The following is a 22,324-nucleotide window of genomic DNA, read 5'->3' as shown; positions in this document are numbered from 1 at the left end:
CGCTCGCCGCATGATCTCTGCAAATTTGACCGTCCGAATCATCTGTTCCCATTCGATCCCGGCGGCTGCCTTCTGGTCGAAAACCTGGAGCATGGTTTCTCTTCCCGGGTGACCATATGAACATTCACAATCTTCAATTTCAGCCCCTAAGCCACTTTGATCCAGCAACCCAGCAAGCGCTCGTTGCCCGTGACGCTGGCTATAGACATGTACCGAGATCGACGGCACCGAGAGATCCAGCCAATTGCTCCACTGAATCCCCCAGCCAGCCTACAAGCATCGCTACTGTGGAATTATGCGCCTCTGGAAGTCGAACAACTGGTCGTAGTGAGGCCCGGACTTCGCCACTTCCTGTGCGGCTGCCAGCTAGCTCCCAACCAACTTGGCGGCGGCGGTAGTATGTTAAGAAATAAAGATGGGCAGGCAGGGGGCGACAGTAGGAGAAGAGGAAGAGGAGGATCGGGGACGCTCACGGCCTCGCTAATCGACTCCATCACCGTATCGGAAGCCAGACGCTGGTCTTCTTTCGTTACATTCCAGCCAGGAAGGGCGTTCTTTAACGAAAACAAACAAAATAGAAGCAGTCTTCAAGAACTGTCCAATTTTGCGCTGCGGTTAAGTGGTATTGTTAGGCGCGACGTCACGTGGGTCAGCACTAAAAACCCAATTTTCAGTGTGTTAACTGCAATATATCTTTCAAGTGATGTGATTAAACGAAATAAGAGGAAGCACTACAATCGCCAGGTCATGTGACTTACCGATGGTTTAGTCAGCAGCGGCCAATCACACAACCAAAATTCTTTGAGGTAATAGAAAAATTGCCAGAAAATGACTAGGGAGTCGCCACTGCTTCACATGTTTTCTTTAACGTCTGCGTTATTTTAAGTGCAATGCACTTCTTAAGCGACCCTGAACCTGCGTCCACCGGCGATGTCCGCGCACGTGGAGATGGGCGCGCGCAGCCTGGCCGCTGAAATGGCACATACCCACGTGGGGGATTGGCCAGGAATCTCCTCGTCTTCCTTGGCAACGGGGGGAGATGGGCGCGCGCTGCCTGGCCGCTGACATGGCACATACCCACGTGGGGGATTGGCCAAGAATCGGGCGTGAGAAGGGCTAATGCACCTGCTTAAAGGAGTACTGACACGAAATTTCAAAGCTGAGATCCGCTCTAGCAATCAAGTACAATGACAACACAAATAGGTGTCTGTGAATAAATGCATCTTTCTTTCTTTGTGTGTGTGTGTGTGATCTCTCTTTCGCGAACATTACCGAACCGCGCAAATTCAACTCGTGCATTCGCACTTTCACATTCTTCCCCTCGGGGAAATGCGGGGAATTTTTTTGAAGTTTGAGATAAAGTGGTATCATTGGTATCGGGGCAAAGCAGTCATTCAAATGAACCAACCTTGTATTTTGTCTTCATGGCCTCTTTAAGACCACGCTGCTCAGTATTTGTGAAAAGCGAAGGACCTCCGGCTACAAAAAATTGTAAATTGTGGAAAACGTTCTTTGTTTACGTTCCCATGTTGATGAAGCGTGTCTTTGCGAGACGTCAGTCGTAAGCAGCACTGTTTAGCTTGACAGGACAACTAAACAAAACGGCCGCAAAAGACTTCTGGGGAAGGCGGGAGGTCAAGACAATGAGAACGTGCAGTGCACTCGCTTTGCATTTGGCTGCCTTCGAGGTCTCCGTTAATGAGCTCACAACGGAACCTCCCAAAAAAATAAAACAACCTTCGTTACGGCGCGCGCAAACTGCTACGCTCAAAACATCGCTGACTCCCCGTCGGGTCCATTTCGGAAGGAAAAGCTTGCGCCGACAACGAGTTGTACCCCGACGTCGTGATTAAGCGGCTGCTCTGGCGTAGCCATGCATTGTGCACGTTAAAGGGCCAAGTAACAAAGACAATGGCATTCGTTGTTTTTCTCTATGGTAGTCGCCCCTGGTTATTGACTGCGCGAACAAGCAGCAACTCACTGAGGAACACACCAGCGAGCTAACTATTCCCATAAAGGAAAACAGAGACAAAAAAGATTTGTTCGCATGCTGCATCACAAACGATAACGCGACATAGCGAATAAACGGTGAGGCCACGCTCCCATTGTTTTTTGTTAATACCGCAGTTAGCCCACCTCCTTTATCTCAGACATCAGGATAGAAGGATGGTATACTGACTATGGGATGCTCAGTAACTAATAAAATCCGAATTAGGCATTTGTTGATCAGCGGGCGCCATTTTAGCCGTGGCAGGGTTTGGTGTCCCAGCAAAAAGCTGTCACTGGTTTCACAGCAGGTTGCATCGACAAAAATTATCAGAGCTTCTCAGTTGCTGCGTCCTCTACAAGCAAGAAAGCAGAGCCGGGTGCCGAATCTAAACACGGACAAGTGGGAGGCACGCGTGTGTGACGAATAAGCCTGAAGATTGCTCAAAAAGGCAGCAGTTAGCACGGTCGACACGAACAAACGCAAAGCGCGTGCGCAGGAAAATATCATGATAAAGATTAGGAGTCCATGTTTCTGTGTTACAACTCGGGAAATTAATGGGGAAAAACAATCTTCGGCGATGTCGTCCATGCCAGCCAGCTCGCCCAAGCACGATGTCTTCCATATTAAACGCGTCGGTGATCCTTGCAGCATGCTTTTCTGAACATGGAGCATTCGAGTGCTTCCACGACTCGCCAATTCAATAAAAAAGCGCGCATTTTTCAGGTTACCGATTGTATATAAAGGCAAAAAAATACTTATTATCTCCTTGCATCCATCCATCTATTCCAATGAAATAATAAGCAGTCCAATGCAGTCTAATCCCATCCATCCATCCATCCATCCATCCATCCATCCATCCATCCATCCATCCATCCATCCATCCATCCATCCATCCATCCATCCATCCATCCATTCATTATCGCGAAAGTGACCGTCGTTGTAGTCGAAATCAAAGCAAATAGTACCAAAGGGCAGCCGCTGTAATGTGCAAATAAATGAAAACATACTACGGCTCAATGGGGTTTAAACCTCAGTGGTAAGAGCGGTAGCCTTTTGCATCACCACTAGGCTAACTTGGCCCCCGGCAAGAGGGGAGAACAAATATTATCCTGGTGCGTGCCGCGTGGCAGGTGACTGTGACGGCGCGTGAATATAACAGGGGTACGAAGAGAGGAGCGCTGTCTGTTGCGAATTGCCTCGTGAACTGCGGCCGCAGTGTCGGCCGGAGAAGCTCACGTCAAAGGATGAAGAAACGAGAGCAATGAAAGAGATGCCTGAAAGAGAAGTTTAATAAACGGTAGAATTTTATTTTCACAGCCCATAAGCAGGCCTAAGTTTCAGAGACTGCTTTTGTGCTTGTACCTCGGAGCACCCATTCTATCGCTCTTTCCCTGTCTTCGTCATGACCATGATGATGATGATGAAAAACTTTATTTGGTCAAAACATCAGGGGGGCTGGAAGTGGGAGATCTAAGAAACACCACGATAAAGTTTCTTAGCAAATATGCTCGGTTGAAATCGCAGAAATCTCGTCCTGCGTAGAAATATGTATCGTGGAGGACACCCCTTGCAACATAAAAATTATTTAAAGAGTAGAGATTTGCGTTTGGTTCTTACTTGAATCGGCTTAAAGGTTTAATAAAATGGGAAATGCACCCTGAGAAGATAAAACGCGAGGAACTGCTTGTTTTAAATGTGGGAAATAAAACCTAAACATGCCTTTGTAACCAACGAAATAAAAAAGACCCCTTCATTTTTTTTAGTAGATATATTGCCAAGGTTTGGCGCCTACTAAATTCTCATCGACGAGTAGGTCATTTCTAAGTATGTTAACTTTTACGACTAAAAACAAAAAACAAAATCAAAACGAGGGAACAAGTTTTAGCCCTTTCATCCGACTTTAAGAGAAGAGATATTTTGAACAATTCGTAAAAGTTATAAATGCATACACGAAAATTGTCGGCATCCCTAATGAACCGACGAGCAGTTCGTAAGCCAGCGCTTTTGAAACGTAAGGTACAAAAAGAAGTTGCAAACTAAGGGCGCCCGTCTCACTTGCGCTGACCCAGAATGTACGCTTTGTCACATTAAGTAAATTTTTTAAGGCGATGTCTGAGAAGTTATTTTCTCGATATAACGTGTGCAAGCTAAACAACGATGTTTCGATTCTTGACAAAGATTAAGTTATCAAAAACGGCCAGCTTCATCTGTTCAACAGCAGGAAAATTACTGAAAAAAGTATTCGCCTATTCTTTTTGTCTTTATTTTCTTCGGATAAAACTCAGCGTTTTCTCCCACACATTTCAGACACTTTACCAGTTTTGTATCAGCTCAAACATATAACACAAGCCGGTTACTAAGATGAAGTAAATATATACTCAATTCGTATGTACCCTTGTGGCAGGCTAGAACAGCACCACTTTCCCCTCGGGTAGAATCAAATCAGAAAATATACAATTACGGAAACAGTCATCTCATAGTCAGTCTTTACTGCAGACTCTCCAATTAGCGCAGTCGACGTAATTGCCCAACGTCATATGCAAAACAACTACCAGGATCTAAAGAGTAAAAGTAGTCATCCTCAATGAATTTCCCGCGACCACGCACTCCGAAGCTTCAGCCCTCATTATGATAAGAATATGCGTTTAACTTGCTCAACCAACGTCCCCTAAGCACACTGTCATATATAGCTATTTGGACTTTCCTTTCAGAGATGCGTCGTAAGCTCGTCTGTTCGCCGGTTGTCTGAGGAAAGCACTGCAAAACAATCACGGTGTTACGGGAGAGCTTTCTGTCTTCAGGGGATTGGGGCGCAATGCCTCTCAAGTCCCTTAGCTACGTTAGCTTAGGCTAAGCCTAAAGAGAAATCGTAAGCCTTCATCATCTTCTCATTTAGGTAGCACAGCCTTCTCTACTAGCGTTTTTCGGCCTTTCCTTCGCGTGGCTGATTTGTATGGAAGAAGAAGATAAGCTGAGCATCCGGAGAGACTCTGAAAATAGGCCTAGTGTTAAAAATATATTTCAAAGACTGCGAACGGCAATTATGTTCCCGGGACCATTGGTAAGTATGCTAATCTTCCGAGAAAGCCGAAAAATCGAGCATTAGCTTTGTAGATGAACGGGCCGGTGAAAGATTGAAGAACATAACATTGCACCAGAAAAAAGCTGCCTAATGAACAAAACTTAGCGTTGGTCTGTAAAAAAAATAGGAACCCTCCAATAACCTAAATGAAGGTGCTAATGCTGTACCCGTAGACCTCCTGTATCCCCAGGAGGACTACAAGAATAAATAATCAAAATAATCAAGCAGTCTTCAAAACAGCTTACCGAAAATCCCCACTTAATTTGGAAATGCTTTTCCAGTAAATTAACCTCCGAACTGCGGGCATTCGAAATAAATTAAAGTCACTGACTGTAATGTCAAGTGAGGAGCGCAGGTATTTCCAGATACACGAGAGATCACCCGCACGTTTTATATTCTTCCCCCACCTTAAATATCACGCGCTGTCGTCGTTGTTAAAGCAACGAATGATGATTTGCCGCCTAACTTTTCCCTTTCATCTGTCTCCCCTTAACAGAGAATAAAGCCTAATTACGTAAATTATTAAACTAACAAACCACAACCGTTTAATGAGGAGTTGATTGGCATGGCCGCTCCTGGTTCAGCCCCGGAGAATAGTCACGTGCCGGTGATCCGCCACTTCCTTTGCAGCAGTAACGTCAGGATACAAGCCATCCTCTTGATTCCGTAAGTTGTTAACCGAGAGCCACGAGGGCGGTGGTGATGCTGTAGGCGTTGTGAGGAAGGAAGAAAGGAAGGAGGGAAGGAAGGAAGGAAGGAAGGAAGGAACAGTACAGGAAAGGCAGGGAGGTTAACCAGGGAACTGTCCGGTTGGCTACCTTACTCTGGGTGGAGGGGATACGGGAAATGAAAGGGAAAGAACGGACAGTGGTAGATATTAAAAGAGAAAAGTAGGGGAAGAAAATTATAAAAAACACAAGACGTGACCATGGCAACTACAAAGGCAGTACAAAACACGCACACAAAACCAGAAAATGCACAAAACTAAGGCGGTACACTGATGAGTTATTAGCGAGCGTACAAAAGGACGAACGTTCGCTCGAAGCTGGGCATACGTAATACTCGGTAATGCATGCAGTGCATCCCGAAATTGTCTATATTACGTTGCATAATTCTGAGAACGCCGCGTAGTTTTGTTTAGAGTACTGCAAGCACTAGTACGATACTTAACAGATAATGGCGTTATCCCTCATGCTGGCGTTCATGGCCCCAGCCCACACGAGCAGCATGCGCATAATTGAAGAGAAGCTTTCTATGCGCCACTAGTGCCATCCATCGTTACACCAAAATGCAGTGCAGGAAAGTCAACTTGGCTACAATGAACGCCTCAAGAAAGAAAAAAAACGCTTCCTGTGGTCAGAATAGGACCTCGGTCTCTCGCGGTATGAAGCCAACGGCTATCCGTGGGATCAGTGTATACATGCACATTTTTGATCTGGTGATGTCATGCTTGTCATTTTTTTTTTCGTAGCAATATTTTCTGAATACCTCCACAACGAGGGCTGTGGAACGCCCAGCCAACGTTTATAGATACATTTTCTGTTCCGTATCTCCCCGCCCCGGCCATGGAGAGAAGGTGGCCTGCCGCGACTCTGGCCACCGCGGCGCTGCGGTCGCGAGTTGCGCTAGGAGAGCGAGCGTCGTCTGCTAGCTGGGAGCGTTCCTCACGGCATCTCCGATTCTCACCCGTCCTGGTTACATACTGGAGAAGAAATAACGGTTCTCGGAAGTTGCTCATCAGTTTGTTGCGGCCATTGCAGTTCGCGATTTATTTGAAACGGTTGGTATTATGCAAGGAGTACCTACTTATGCCCGCGTATTTGAAGTGGTGGCTAAAATATAAAGAACGATAAAATTTACGTTCGCGTAGCACAGGCTGTCAAGCGTGCACAGAAATTCACTTGCCATGCGAATGCGCAAATTCATTGCATCCCGAATAATATTTCCTCAGACGACTGTTGGAGCAGCTTCCCGTTTCGGTGGACAAAATAGGTGATATCGTCCCGCAAAACAACGCTCTTCAGTATTCTGTAGGCCCTCGCTTTCATTCCAGCCACGTAAAAAAAAAAAAATCCTCCGTCGCATGCCCCCGCGCGAGGGACACGTGTAAATGCAGAACATAGTGGGGTTCCCTGGTGTTGGTGTTGGTTCTGTGTCGGTTTTGTGGCGCAGTGGGAAGAGCAGCATGTACCTCGCGTTCCGCCCACAGGTAGTGAATGCGTTGTATCAGCAGCTTCTTGACGTAGTTTAAATGAGTCAAGGATATAAGGCGCGTTCGTAGCCTTCCATTCTGTGTCGGCTTTGTGGCGCAGTGGGTAGAGCACCACGTACCTTGCGTTCCGCCCGCAGAGTCGTGGGGTCGAAACCTGGCGCCGGTAAGTATTGTTTTTTTATATAGTGTAGGGGGAGGGATGCGGACCTGTTGTTGAGAGCGAGGAGGGTAGCGTGATGCGGGAGAGGAGGAGTGGGGGAGAAGGCGCGCCTGCGCTCTGAGCTGTTGCGGACGGACATCGGACGTTACATGTGAGTTAAAGAAATGCTCTGCATTTAAAACAATTTGCCGACGCTGCCCCGGTTTTTTTCGAGTGCTGACGTTCTCCAGTTGGCTGGGAGCCGAATTGCGGCACAATTCTCGACTATCTGAGCAAAATCGGGCACTGCACGGGAACAGGCGCCTCATGGACAGCTCCTCTTGTAGATCGGTGAGCAAGTGCGCTCCTTTTGTAATCCCCTAGCTCATGCGTAGACGTTGCCTTTCTCTTTTCCGGAGATCACCGCCCAGTTGACCAGCCCGGACCCAGCCCGCCAGCAGGCCCTGGTCTCCCGGGCTCTCCAGTCAGCGCGGTCACGAGGCCTTCTGGACTAAGGAGGCCTCCCACACCCCTTCCCCTTCCCCTGTTGCTCCAATAAACGTTCACCACCACCACCACCACCACCGCCCAGTTTGCTTCCTCAACAAGTTGCTAGGAAGGTTGGCAAAGTTAACGGGAACTGCGCCTTCCTTCAGCGCCCAGTAAGCCCAGTCGGACGAAAGGAAGAAACTTGTACAAACACTCGACTACTCCGCAACTTTGAGCTCAGCCGACTGATGCACGCGTATATGCTCTTCTGGAGGAGTGGACTCGGAAGCACCACACAAGGGGCAAGAAAATTTCGTTGCCTTCTGTTACATTTATTGTAGCGGTTTGCTTCCAAGAATGTACACAATTACCAGGTGAGCGCACCCTCCCACGCACGCACAGCAAACGTGCGGAGCGCTTTATTAAGAAAGCGTTTTGCCATCGCGCTCCGCTCGGAAGCAAAGCATAACCGAAACCGCATGTGAGCTCCGGGATGTCATCCCGCAAGAAAAGCTCGGTGCGCTTGCACCTAGAACAGGCAGGAAGAATAATATTCGGCACCTCATGAAAAAGTCGACTTGCCGGAGCGTACGTGCAACGCCGTGCAAACGCAGCGCGTGCTCGAGAAAAAAAAGCGGCAGAAAAATATAACACAGCCCTCAGTAAAAAAAAAAACTACGTGACGTAATATTACGTTACGTAGGGTTAGTGGTCAAGTGATATTTTTCGTTCTTGGACCCCTTCGCCCTAGTGCAAATGCCTGCCCTCTCGTAGCGTTCCACCCCGGCATCTGGGGCTGGGACCAGTTCTGCCTGCGTACTCCAAAAGAAATAACTGTTTTAGGAAGTTTTTGTTCAACATATTGTTGCCGCGCTATTCCAGTTCGCAATTTATTTCAAACTGGCTGTATTATGCAAGGAGTAATGTAAGTACGCCCAGTTATTTTTTAGCGGGGGCTAAAATATCAAGAATGACAGCGTTTTAAATGAATTTTTGCGTAGCAGTGACGGTCAAGTGTGCACACGAATTCGACTGTCATATGCCAGGCGCGCCAAATAATTGCAACACGAATGATGTTTCCTCATAGCCATGAGAAGCAACTGCATACTTTTTGTATGATAGACATCCGCGTATCGTTCGTATTCAAAGAAATCAAAGCTAACACAAAATCCCGGATAAATTACGAAGTTTTGTATTGAGATTTGAATTGTAGGTTTTCTGGTTATATTATGTTAAAAAAAATGTGTTTTTGTTCATTGTATGTTTTGTTTTAATAATAGTTTTGCCAGCATAAGGAGCTAGATTCCCTTATTTTTCTACTGACGTAAGTACAATTGTATACACTTGTACATTTTGTAAAGGGGTTAAGCATGTACCCCATGCAGGATGCATGTGCCCAGCCTTCTCAAGGCATCGCTGCTTAAGTGGGCTGGAAAATCTCGTACAACCGGCTGCTAATTAAGCAGGTCGGCATTGCCCCAAGCCCAGCACATGAAAGAAAACACAACGCGCTGACGCAGTCACGGCCGCGGGCTTTCTGGGGTGCTATTTGAGGTGCTATTAGGGCTATTGGGTCTTTCTGGGGTGCTATTAAACAGTGCGGCTGCGGGCGAAAGCCCGCTGACGCACTGTTCAATAGTACCCCAAGCGAATGCATTGAAAAGGCAAGGTTCTCGCACAAGGGTGAAGTAAAACGCAAGCGAAAAGAAGAAACTTGTACAGCAGACACGCAACTGCACCGCGACCCCATCTTTGAGCCCAGCTGACCGGCCGCGCACGGCGTCAACGCTGCCGCTGGAGCCGCCGCCGCAGCCGCCGACACAGCGCAACTCGCGACCGGAGCGCCCTCTCAGCGCCTAGGGTAAACTAGCGCCCGCTTTGGAAGGCGCAGTTCCGAAACTGAAAAAAATATCTATAAACGTTGCGCCCAGCGTTTCAACAAAGATGCAAATTTGGTGGAACTTTCACTTTTTAAGTTTTAAATTTCACGTTTATTGCAGTAATTTATACACGTTTACAGCTGGGTCGTTGCACAGAGGAAGGCACCAAAGCCGAAGCCGTACGCGGGACCTCCGTTGAAATTGGACAAAACAAATAATACGAGCGACATCAAAAAGTAACACATATACATAACTTTTAGTACTAAACGTATGTATACACCGATAATTATAAACAAGACCAAACCTTAGATACAACAACATGCCTCGGATTTAAGGTCAACCGACTGCCAACAACAAGATACAAGCAGAAAAGCTAAGCAACATGGTACACTGAAAATAAAGATTTGACATTAAGCAGGTATCCAAAGTAAAGTGTTAAACTTGTATAAAGATAAAATCTTGTATAAACTTGTGTAAAGCTGGATAAAAAATACTGCTATATGAGGACTTTCAAAATACTACAGCATAAACTTATATTCTGTGTTTGCCGTAATTCGTGAGAATGTTAGGGAGCAAAAGATTGTTTTGGCTCGAAAAACGCGTGGTATTCGTATTAGTAATTAAGCAAACTGGAAAGATGTGCACGAGTTCATGATCAAGAATATTGAAAATCAGAATACCAAGGCTGTAGCGATGAATTTGAGTTTGAGGCAAAATCCGAAGTTTCTGTAATAACGGAAATGATGGTGCTTGACGTGGAGCAGTGTTTAACGCGAACGGCTTGTTTCCGTAATGCAATGAATGGTGACTGGTGGGTGGTATGCGAGCTACCCCACGATGTCATACATAGTTCGAATGACAGTGAACGAATCCAAAATATAAGGTAGGAAGGGTTGGGATATTAAACTATGCGCGTGCGCGAATCAACGCTGTGGGAGCGAAGAACGCCTTTTTAACAATGAAAATAACATGCTCATTAAACTTCGAATTAGAGTCGACGACAACGCCTAAAAAGTCAGCGCTGCTGCAAAGGGCAAGTTTTCTAGGTGGTAATTGAAGATGTAAAAAAGCGCGAAGTGATTTGCTAGGCAAGCAATGGAGCATAAAGCAGCTTTTGCAATCATTATCATATAATTAATTTGTTGAACACCATTTCTCTACTGAGAGAAAGTTAGTTTGTAATTTGGAGATTCAGTTGTGAATATCGTTGTCACTATGGAAAATAGTTGTGTCGTTAGCATGCAGAATACATTGTCAAGCTGTTAAACACTGCGGAAAGTCATTATTATTCGACAGGAATAAGAGAGGCCCCAGGATTGTCCCTTGGGCACATCTTTTTCTATATTAACTGGGTGCGATGAGTGGCCGTTCACGCAGACCACCTGGCGCCTATGTGTAAGAAAACTTCCAAAAAGAGTTTGTTTGTCCAACAATTCTATAAAGTTGTATTTTATTCAAAAGGATGGTGTGATAAAAGCGGGACATGCATAATTACCACAAACAAGAAAAGATAATTTTATCTGCGAAATCTAAAATTGCGTGTTCTGCAGACAAACCACAGCGACACCCAAACTGAAAACGGCGAGTAATAAAAATTTTGTAAAATACCGGGAGAGCCTCAGTTCCATTCGTTTTTACAACACCTTATCTAAAAACGAGAGAATGAAAATGAGTCCCTACGTTTGAATGAAACGATTGTCTCCTTTATTGAATAGTGAAACAACATTAACCAATTTCAACTGTGTAGGAAACACACCAGTCTAAAAAACAATTGAAAATCTGACTAAGCGCTTTAGAAATAAGATTCCCAGCAAGCTTGATATGTGCGCCGTGCATGCCATCTAAATCAGGTCCTCTAGCTTTGAGCAGCTCAATAACAGGTTCGACTTATTCTCGAGAAGTACAGCAAAGATTGAAAGCTTTATCACAGCGGAGATAAGGCGCCGAGTAAATATCAGAATGTGAATCAGAGAAAATATTTGCGAAATGTGTGCTGAAGGGGTTAGTAAAGCCCCTTGGCTAAACATTACGAGGAAAATTACAAATAATTGATGATTATTTTAAATCAGTAATTGTTTCTATAATGTAAATAAAGGTAATTCTTAGAACATAATTTCGATAAAGCAGAAATGGAACAACAGAAAAAAATATGCGCAAAAACGATACGACGAAATGAAAAATATGCATCCTATACATCTGCCGAAACCAAAAATAAACAAAAAAGATTCCACAAAAGAACATTCAAAACACTGATAACAGACGCGAAAAGATCTAACGAAGTAACGCCCTCCACGTCCCCGAAATTGTAGGTTTGGCGGCAGTTCCACCTCTAATTTTTATAATAGCGTTGATAGAGGTAATTGTTCGGACAGAATTTTGAAAATCTGAAAACTAAGACATATACAAAAATAAAATTCGAACAAGAATATTTTGAGAAAGCAAAAACAACCTTGTACATCTCCCAAAAGGGAGAATGAACCCAGCCCCCCCCCCCCCCCCAAAAAAAAAAAACGTTCAAAATACCAACAAAAATAGCAAAAATGGCAAATTGCGAACCATGGAGAACTGCCCTGCCTTACCTTACAAATGCGTTCTAGCGACATTTCCCACTTTAATCGTTTTAATAGCCGAAATAGAGATAAGCGATCGGACAGAATTTCGAAAAACACAAAAAAAAAACAAGAAAAAATTAAAAAGTATGTTTGAAAAAATGACCTTACGAAATAAATAATATGCATCTGTACATCTCCCCCAAAGAACCACCTAATAAAGAAATAAATTCGCATGATGAACTTAGACATACAAAAAAAAATAGCGTGAATAGTCCCAACTCTGCAGAACGCCTTGCTTCGTCTAAAAAATATAATTATGGAAATAGAGACATTTTATTGCTGTAATTCTATAAATATAAATCATTGTCGGAAAGAAATGGAGAGAAACGTAAAAAGGATAGAATAATCCAAGGTATTTCGATACTCAAAGCCATATTTTGGTTGAAAAGAACTCGCACTACAGACAAGCGACGTTGAATGCTATGCAATAACATACAATTCTCTGAATTTCCGCTGAGTTTTCTTTTTTTATGTTCTGATTTTTGTTGAAATTTTGTTCGGACAATTCTGCATATTTACGCTAGCACAACGAATAATGGTAATTTTGTCTAGCATGTACTTTTGTACAAATGCACAGAGCTACATGGTTGGCCAGTTTTGACAATTTATTCGGGCTTTCAACGTCCTTTTTCGGGATTTTCAACTCGGGGGTACTAAACCAGCTACCTGGATCAGAGAACAAACAGAAGTAGAAGATATAGTTCAAGTAAAGAAAAATAAAGGGACTTGGGCTGGTCATGTCGTGAGACGAACAAATAACCGACCAGTGGACAATTAGGGTAACAGAGTGGATGCCAAGAGATGGGTCTAGAAGGAGGAGATCAATAACACGATGGAGAGATGAATTATGTTACTTCGGGGGTAAACTGTGGACTGTGAGCAGCGCTGGACAGGAGCGGTTGGAGGAAAACGGGAGAGGTATTCGTCCTGGAGTGGACCTGAGCAGGCTGATGATGATGATGATGATGATGATGATGATGATGATGATGATGATGATGTTTGTGGCGGTGAGTGCACTGGGCAAAGAATGCTACGCATTCAAGGCAGCATGGGTATTCGCGTCGGAACCAGCAAAACGGCTCCTGATCGCATGCCTTCAAAGCATTCCAGTGCACCAGTCGTTCCAGCGCGTGCTCAACCTGGGCAGTCGCTACATATCGTTAAACACGCCAGTACTGCACAGATAAAATTAGGGGGGAAGAACGTAGCCAAGCGAGCGAAAAGACGAGCAGCGAAATTCACATTATCATCAAATCTCACGACCTACTGAGGCACGAACGAGCTTCGGCGCAACAACGCGTAGGACAAAGATCGGAGCCATTCGAAAGCGTAAGCCGGAAGCAGAAGGCCGAAAAAAGCGTGTCAGATGGCACGAGAACGATCCCTTCGGGAACGCCAGGCGGAATCAAAACGTCTCAGGCGTTCAAGTTGGCATAATACTTTCGCCTTCACGATCCTTACGAAGTGGTTGTTGGACTTTCCCAAAATTTTCAAACACCTCCCTAATTCATTCTTGATTCCATCTGATCAAAACTAACGACTATTAGTTGTGTCACGTGTCCGAATCTTCTCCCCCTAAGCTGTCTTTTCTGCACAAGCGACTTTGTGACCGTTTCTCGACCTGCTCCAGGTACTTCAAATTCTACTAATCTTCGTCAGCACTAATTGGCAGTTTCAGCCTTCGTCTCAAGGTATGTTATTCTCAGTAAAGAATATGGATAACGTCAAGAAAACAAGAAAACAACGAAAGGTGCAGGTTTAGTTTGCGCCTGCAGCGGTGGTTGTAGGTTAGCGCAAGGAGAGCAGTGAAAAGCATAATATAAGTCTCTCTAAATGAGCGCTAAGTACTGAAGGAGGTTTAGCGACGTCCTTAGGGAAAATCTGAAAAAAAAACTGTATTTATTCATTCTGAAACAAACCCTCCCAAATTAAAGCAAATGCCTGAACGCCTAGAGACTTTAAGACGGTAGTTCAGTGATCTAAAAAGCCCTTACAAACTTTAGCACCTAAGCCAATGCCAAGGTCACACATTTCAACGTAAAGCCACGCTTAGGCCAGAGTCCAAGCTCGAGTAAAGATTAAGACTGCTAAGGAAAACCCGAAGGCTAGCAAGAACAAAACAAGGTTCGGCGTAGGCAGCTCAGGTGAACGACAGAACTGAACAATCTGGCCGGAAGAGATTTCAAGAGAAGTGCAAGAGAAGTACAAGATTTACTCCACGTGTGCGCATAATCCGACACAAATGAGGCCGTGGAAACACCATGGAAACGGACGGAGTAAAAAAAAATGCAAGCAGGGAGTACTTTTTTATCTAAAAGCTGGCTTTATTCTCTTGAGCTTCCGTTTCTTTTTTGCTAAGCGGCAGCTAAGGAATGAACGTGGATCTTTCCTGTCTTGCTCTTTTTCGCTCTTCCTTATCCATGCTGTTCTTTGCAAGAGAAAAATCGTCATCTAGGGCGGTGAGCATTTTTTTGTGGTCTCCGTAGGAATCGTCCGCGGACATGTCCGCAAGTCGACTTGGGCGCATCTGCTAATACGTTTCTCGTGCCTTATACACACGGGTGAATTTATGGAGAATTTACGTTAGCGGAAATCAGTAGGTTACCACTACAGCGTCACGGGTGTGATCGGGAGAGAGAGAGAGATAATAGTTTGTTGACAAGTACAAAGTGAGGAGTTGTAGGGACCATTGCGAGAGTTAGGGGCTTCGGTCCAGGATTCAGCTCACGGCTTCTTGAATGAAGGCAATCAGGTCGCGTTGATCCTTTTCTGTTCTAGGTGAGGTCAGCCACCTCTGTATTGTATTTTTTCTAATTTGGATGTATTGAGGGCACCGCCAAAGGACGCGGTTTTCGTTATTCCTAATTTTGCACTGTGAACATGGCGGCAAAGGTGTTGTTGTGCCATATCTGCCGAGATCTAGCCTCGCTGGTGTTCCTACTGTTCCGGCTAGTGCCAGTGGGAACACGGTTGGCAGCGGTCGTGTTTGGTTAACGTGGGGTCCTGGGAGGAGACGTTTCAGTGTTTTGTATTGTTTAAGGTGAAGTTGAGGGTGAACTAGTTCCTGAGATGTCGAACATTGGCAGTTCTTGCTGGGAGTTCGAATGTATGCGTCTCGGGCTAGCTGATTAGCTTTTTTTTTGTTCGCCGGTACACCGGCGTGGACAGGAATCCAGTACAGCTTCATTATGATGTTTGAATAGGTTTGTCGCCGAGCGGGATGTGTAACCGGAGTCTAACAGCCTGCATGTCCTCTTTTACTGTGGCTAGAGATATTGAGGAAACGGGTGGGTTGGGAGAGTTGGAAGAAAGGTTTACCAATGGCATATAGTTCCACCTCTTCGGGTGAGTTGAACTGCTTGTTGCCTACTGTATAAGTTTTGTTGAGTCCGGCCCAGTGAGCAACAGCACACGAGGTGCCTTTTTTCGTCGCGTCCGTGTGTACATGCATTTGTTGGGGTTTTCTTTCCGTTTTTGTGTTGCAGTACTTAGCGCTGATGGCTGTTCGCTCTGCGTGTCTAGTTTGGTCCATATTATCAAGAATGTGTGCTATGCTTAACTGTTGGCTGTGTATAGGCTCTAACTTGCAATACTCCTCTACGGTTGCTTGGGAATCATAGCCGATTGATTGCAAGAATTGAATCCCGGCCTTTTGCCTCAGTGTCCTAAGTTGGTTGCCTTTGCGGACTGAGATAATTTTTTCTAAATTAGCCGTAATGCCCATGTCTTTGATGGAGTTATTGCAGGTGGTTAGCGGTAGTCCTGAAGATATGCTTTCGGCTTTTTGTAGTATATATGTATCCAATTTCTGCAGTTGGGCCATCTTGACGTTTATGTGAGGAATGGCGTACCTTATGCGAGATATGATGAGTGCTTCCTTCTCCAGTATGTCCATTTCTTAAAGTCCCCTCTGCCAATCGGAGACTCATTTGACAACCTGGAGTAATTTTTCTCCTTGTTTTAGAATCCAGTTCACGGTGGAGTGGCCCCCACCATCCTTCTGGAAGTGCTGGCCAAAGGTCTTGATAGTTGAGAAACATAACGCGATGCTTCAGGATATTCAAAAAAAGAACGTGTGGGTATCTTCTGTATAAGTGCTGTCGAGTACATGGAAGAACTTCCAGTTGCAGCCAAGATGAATTACTAGTTGTCACGGTGTGCAGATAATCGAGTCCACCTATTGAAAAGTAAGGATTTGGCAGATTCAATACCTTGCCGTATCTGCAGATTTTTCTCGCGGAACCCGAAAAACTAACTTAGAGGGCGCAGGTTCTATGAACGTTTTCAGAACCTCATTTGAGAAATGTTAAACCGTACTATACGGCGCTCCTCTTGGCCCAGGTGCTGTTGTGGTGCGTCCTACTATATATTTCGGATCACTTAGGCTTCGCGTGGTGAACGCGGACTAAATGAAGAGCCAATGTTAAATCAAGAAGATCAGTTACACTTAAATCAAGCAGGTCAGTTACGCAAAGGTCTGACACAAAAGAAATATCATTTAAATTGATCCTGGGAACATCGTAGAAACACGTGCCCCATATCAACAAGGGCTGCGTTTGTCACCTTTCTTGTTTTTGAGTGCTTTTCTGCGCTGTGGTTTAGAAAACGTTAAAGCCCATAGACCAAACTTAAACCATACATAAAAACGTTCTACCTGTTGAGCGATTTTGAAACAATATAACACGTTTAAATAGTCACTGATTAAACCACAAATTTCACAGAAACACTATTTCTTCTCTCTATTGTTGCATATGCGATTTAGCTCTATGGGGACAGCATCCTGCCACGAAATATGACGATTGATTGGCGATGCATTGCTGGAGGGGAAAAACATTGCGAAATCGAAGAAATGTTTCGGCCCAAATCAGTGGAGCCCGGCTGTTTAAGGCAGTCCAGGAATAGTGCGTGAACCGAGCATCAATCGCAATCTCGCCGCTCTGGAGCGATTCCCCACAGGGATTCCTTGAGGGCGCGTCAACGTGAATGAAGCCACCTACGCTTAGTGGGTTATTTGTATGTAGTCACCGACTCGCACCGACAGCGACTTCAAGAGCTCAGCGCTGCCACTCAGCGCAGGGCTTTAAAGTCGCTGTCTTCGCTAATTACGCTCTGTTTTTCGTACAACCACAGTCAGATGATTTCTTTTACTTGCCTGTCCAAAGCAGTTTTGAGAATTTCCTGGGCAGCGCAAATCTCCCGCCACATACATTCTGTGTGCAAACTAAATACGGAGCTGCTTTGGGAAAGTTTTAAAAATTAGATGTTACAAATAAAAGAGGTCTTGGGCTCGAAGTCATCTTGGCGAGACGCCCACATTGCCAGCCCAGCCCTCCCGCCCTTCATGGTTGCGCTACCTCCTCCGAATAAACAAGCCAGAATACCTCCGGCTTCCATGAGTTCCATAACAATAGATACTTGGAGAGAAACTGCCGCTCAAGCATCGTGCCGCCCCGAGAGCCGCCATACCTTCAATTACAACTTGGCTTGGCTTGGTATGTGGCTTTTTTTAAAGCGCTGCTTTCTATGCCTCACTGGGGGGCGTTTGATGTCACGCAAAAATTCCCTACAGAAAAGAAAACTCTACACGGTGGGTTTAACAAAACGATGAAGAATATAAGCGAAGGCACATCAAACGCCTCTGGAAAAACACGCTTCCTGTGGCCGGAATCGACCCTTAACCCCTCGTGTAATGAAGTCGATGTTTATCCGATTGCGCAATTCCGACAACGTTAAAGAAGTTTGGAATTTGGACGTTGACTTTGACTCGGGCTGCATGGAAGAGAGCTTCCTGTTCTAACCATCTTTCTCCTAAGGAAGGGGCTTTGAATTTTTTCCTCCTGGCACTAAAATCAGCAACAAGGTTACTAGGCTACGAGGTTGTATGTGGCAAGTTGATGCGTGGGCTATGTCCTCTAGTGATGAAAATGTTGCATCGTATTACGGTGTTTATTGATTTCTGGAGTTATGTAGAATCTGCACTGTGTATGTATTCTATTTGCGTATTATGTTGACGTACAGAACCGCAAAGCTGCACTGTTTATTATGTTCTGAATGTATGTATTAAATGTTGTAAAGGTACCGAGTACCCGTCGGGTGTTTTTTTGCCTTTAACCTCAGTGCCCTGTTAGACACTGCCGGAGAAAAATAAATCGGAAGAAATGTTTTTGTTCGTCTCGTGTGCAGTTTGCAAAATTTCTGACAAATATGGCGTTTAAGGGCTATGCTTCTGTGTCGGCAAACTAAATTCAAATAGTCATTTCAGAACTTTTGAATTCGTTCATGAGCCACGCCAAGTAAACCTGAGAGGCGTCTCAACGAATATGGCGAGGAAACACAGGGGTGGTGTATCTTCTATGCTATGCAGTAGAATCTTGATTATAATCAGTCTGTGTATCTGCTTACTCCATCGCCGTTTTTCTATCACTGCGTGATGGTTAAAGAATGAAAAAGTAGTGATACATTGTTAAAAATCTATAAAACAGCTCAACACAAGGGCGAGTTTATAAAAAACACTGAAGATACTGTCCGTAGTTGCCGATACCCTCGTCTTTTCTTGCGCTGGGAGTATGTTTCTACTGTGTGACAGACGAGGCTATTCCCCCAGTTGGAAACGCGTAGCTTGTGTTCATTCCCAATCACATGCATAAGTTTCCTTTAAACGCGGGGTACTGGAAGGAAGGAGGTTTGCAAGGGTTGCATAATACTTTGATTACGGAACTGTCACTTGCACAACTCGCAATTCAGTGAACGACGATGGCCTGCGACAGAGCTTGCAGAGTTGCGAATCTTTTTTAAATAGCAGAAGAAAAGCCCTGCTTGGGTAATTGAAGTTGCGGAGCGGGCTAGGCATTTGTCACGCCTCAACAGTGCTAAATAAAAGAAGAAGAGTGAGCCCTAGATTTTTTTCTTTGGTTATATTTTTTGATAAATTATTTCTTCGGTATTCAAGGTTTCTTGAATAAAAATGGGCCGTGCTGGGGGAGACAATTGCTTGTTCCGCACCAGAATGCGTTTTTGCGAACGAAGCAGCTTGATCCACGTGTTGGTAATGAAACAAGTCGGTGCTTACTCGGTACTGCGACAACATTGTCTCCTGGCGCAAGACTTTGAAGTGGCAGCATTCATTTCGGCGGCCGAAGACTCGGTGGTTGAAAACTATCGATGGAAAAAAAAACTGGCACGTTTTGTAGAATATTTTAAGTGGCCATAGATAAATATCCCCACTCCGCGAAGAATTTTTCGAGGAATCGGGTTCGGCAACGCATGCCCGACGCTGTTGATACAAACATCACAGTGTACACTGTCCTTCCAAAATTACTACCAACCTGCGTACACCATTTTGAAGAAGTTCGTATTCCCTAAAACTATAATTTTTGGGTTTGTTGCCTATTGTTTTATTATCCCTACTTTATTTAATTTGAAAAAATAGATATATACGCCAACATTTTTTTTATTTCAGTCGGCTGTATAAAGTCGCATCCACTGTGGGAATGTGTGTGTGTCCTTGTTTCGTAGCAAGTTTCACTGTGCCAAACGTAAATAGGTTGAATAGAACATTAAGATCGCATCTGCTTTCTTCGGTGAAAATGTCAAAAAAAGTCTATAAACTTTTGGCGCCACGCCACCGAAATCCCCCTCTTCTCTCCTTCTGTCTGTTCCTCTCACACCTCACGCGGTTTTATTTCGAACTTCTTTCGTTAAAGACGAATGAACTCTAGCTTTGTTCAGTTCAATGCTGCCGCGTTCGCACTTCTGTCGCGCCATTCATTGGGACAGCCAGCATTTTTTTCATTCCCTTGTTTTTGTCGGCTTGCAACAGGTGAAGACGACAGGTTTTCCTTTTGGGTTTGATATTGCCTCGTTTCTCTTTGACAACATTGTTGACATATTCTTTCTTCATTTATTCATATAAAAACCAACCCAACAATTGTTTTTTATGAAATAACTCTAGCACGGATCGTAATGTACTCATTTCGTGTCCTAAATACCCCTCAGGTTTTCTTTACGCTTAATAATATGGACATGTATGAGCCATGGCTGCAGTTTTCTCAGAATGAAACGGCCTCTGTGATACGTACGTGATGATATTGACAGGCAAACAGACAGAAAGACAGACAGACACACAGACACACAGACACACAGACAGACAGACACAGACAGACAGACAGACAGACAGACAGACAGACAGACAGACAGACAGACAGACAGACAGACAGACAGACAGGCAGACAGACAGACAGACAGACACAAGAAATGATGCCTCTGTGCTTGCTCATGTGTCTGTTTTCGTGATTACAATCTCCGCATAACTTGGCCTTTTTACCGCGATGGCGTGCACAGTTATTAAAGCGAGAAGAGCCAAGTTGCGCTCAGTAAGGCAGAGCTCCGCTAGAGAATAAACAACAAAAGGGGAAAACCGCACAAAATCCGAAAACGCATCTCTCCATCCTGAGCGCTTGAGACATTTGTGAAGGAGAAGCTCCTGATCCGAGATCAATCAAGGCTACCATAACTGAAAAGGGATCCAGGTTTACTTTCAGCACATGACAACACGAACATCAAAAGACCTATTATGTGGAGGGCTCCTTTGACGCTGGCTTTACACCAAGTTCTAGGCACCCGTACTTTGATTCCACCGCCATTACCTATCCCTCATCGTCGAAGAGTGAGCACTCCTCTTTTACTGTCTGATCTCTGCTCCAACTGACAGCTTTTGATTTCACCTCTCTACCCAGCCTGAAGATATGTGAGACTCTGTTTGGGTGAACGCCATGTTCTCTAATGAGAAGGTTCTTTCGGTCTCCTTAGGCTGTCTTGAGCGCCATAAGCTCTTCTTTTTCATTTGTCAGTCCCTCTGGCAGAACCCAATGTTCCTGTTTGGGCCTCTAATCGGTGAAATGACATAGACACGGACGTTCCGTACGAATCGAAGAGTGCCGGTTTCAGAGGGCCAAGGATGAAAGCCCCTGTATGAAAATCAGGGAATCGTCGTGATTGTTTCACCAGAACTGTGGTTAGGACTAGGAGTCAAGGTGTGTGCCCGGCAGGTTGTGATGAAGAAAATGACGTCTGTACGAGTGAATGTGTTTTGTACACTAGACTTTACGCAAATGCTCTTTTTATCGGATAGCGAGGATTTTCCAGGCATCTGGGTTAATTTCCTTTTGCATAAATAATAACTGCAAAGTTAATAGGAGAAAGAACCTCGTAACGAGAGTGTAAATTTGGGCTTGTTGGTGATGCCTTCTCGTAGGCTAAGCGCGAGACAGACACAGGACGTGACAAGAGATGGGACGAGGACGAGCGCTAACTTCCAACAAAGTTTATTTCGATAAGCAAACGAATATATACCCCCCCCCCTAAAAATAGTGAAAAAATATCAACACAATCATGTAGAGATAACACACTTGCCATGTGTGACCAATCTATAGTTCCAGGAATTTCAACTCTTTGTCACAAAGCCCAAGAGAGCGGGTGGTGACACATTCCGTCCCGACTCTACAAATCTCTTCCGCTTCGATGATTTCGCGCGTGAGCCTGCTTTTTCTCTTCCCTATTACAAAACGTTTTTCAAAATCCGGCTTACAACCTTTTACAAAACATGTTCTGCAGTGCAGTGCGAGGAAACCATCGCGACCATTCATGATATTGCGTGTGTGTTCGCGGATCCTATCATTTAAACAGCGACCGGTCTGTCCTACATACTGCGTACCACAAGAGAGGAATCTGGTACACCACATTTTCAGCACACAAAACGAAGGCATTTTTGTCCTTCTTGGAACATCCTCGGTTTACTTTTGCGTCTGAAGGTTTCATCTTGAATAAGGTGGCCAGTTTTTTCGGGGCTGAAAAAACTACTTTTACACTAGCACGTGCCCCGATCTTTTTTTCGTTGTGCGATAAGTCATGAATATACGGAA

The sequence above is a fragment of the Haemaphysalis longicornis genome, unplaced genomic scaffold (assembly GCF_048455015.1).
Source record: "Haemaphysalis longicornis isolate Haplotype H1 unplaced genomic scaffold, Haemaphysalis longicornis Haplotype H1 scaffold_5, whole genome shotgun sequence".
Classification (NCBI taxonomy): Eukaryota; Metazoa; Arthropoda; class Arachnida; order Ixodida; family Ixodidae; genus Haemaphysalis; species Haemaphysalis longicornis.
This window is presented reverse-complemented; position numbering follows the sequence as displayed.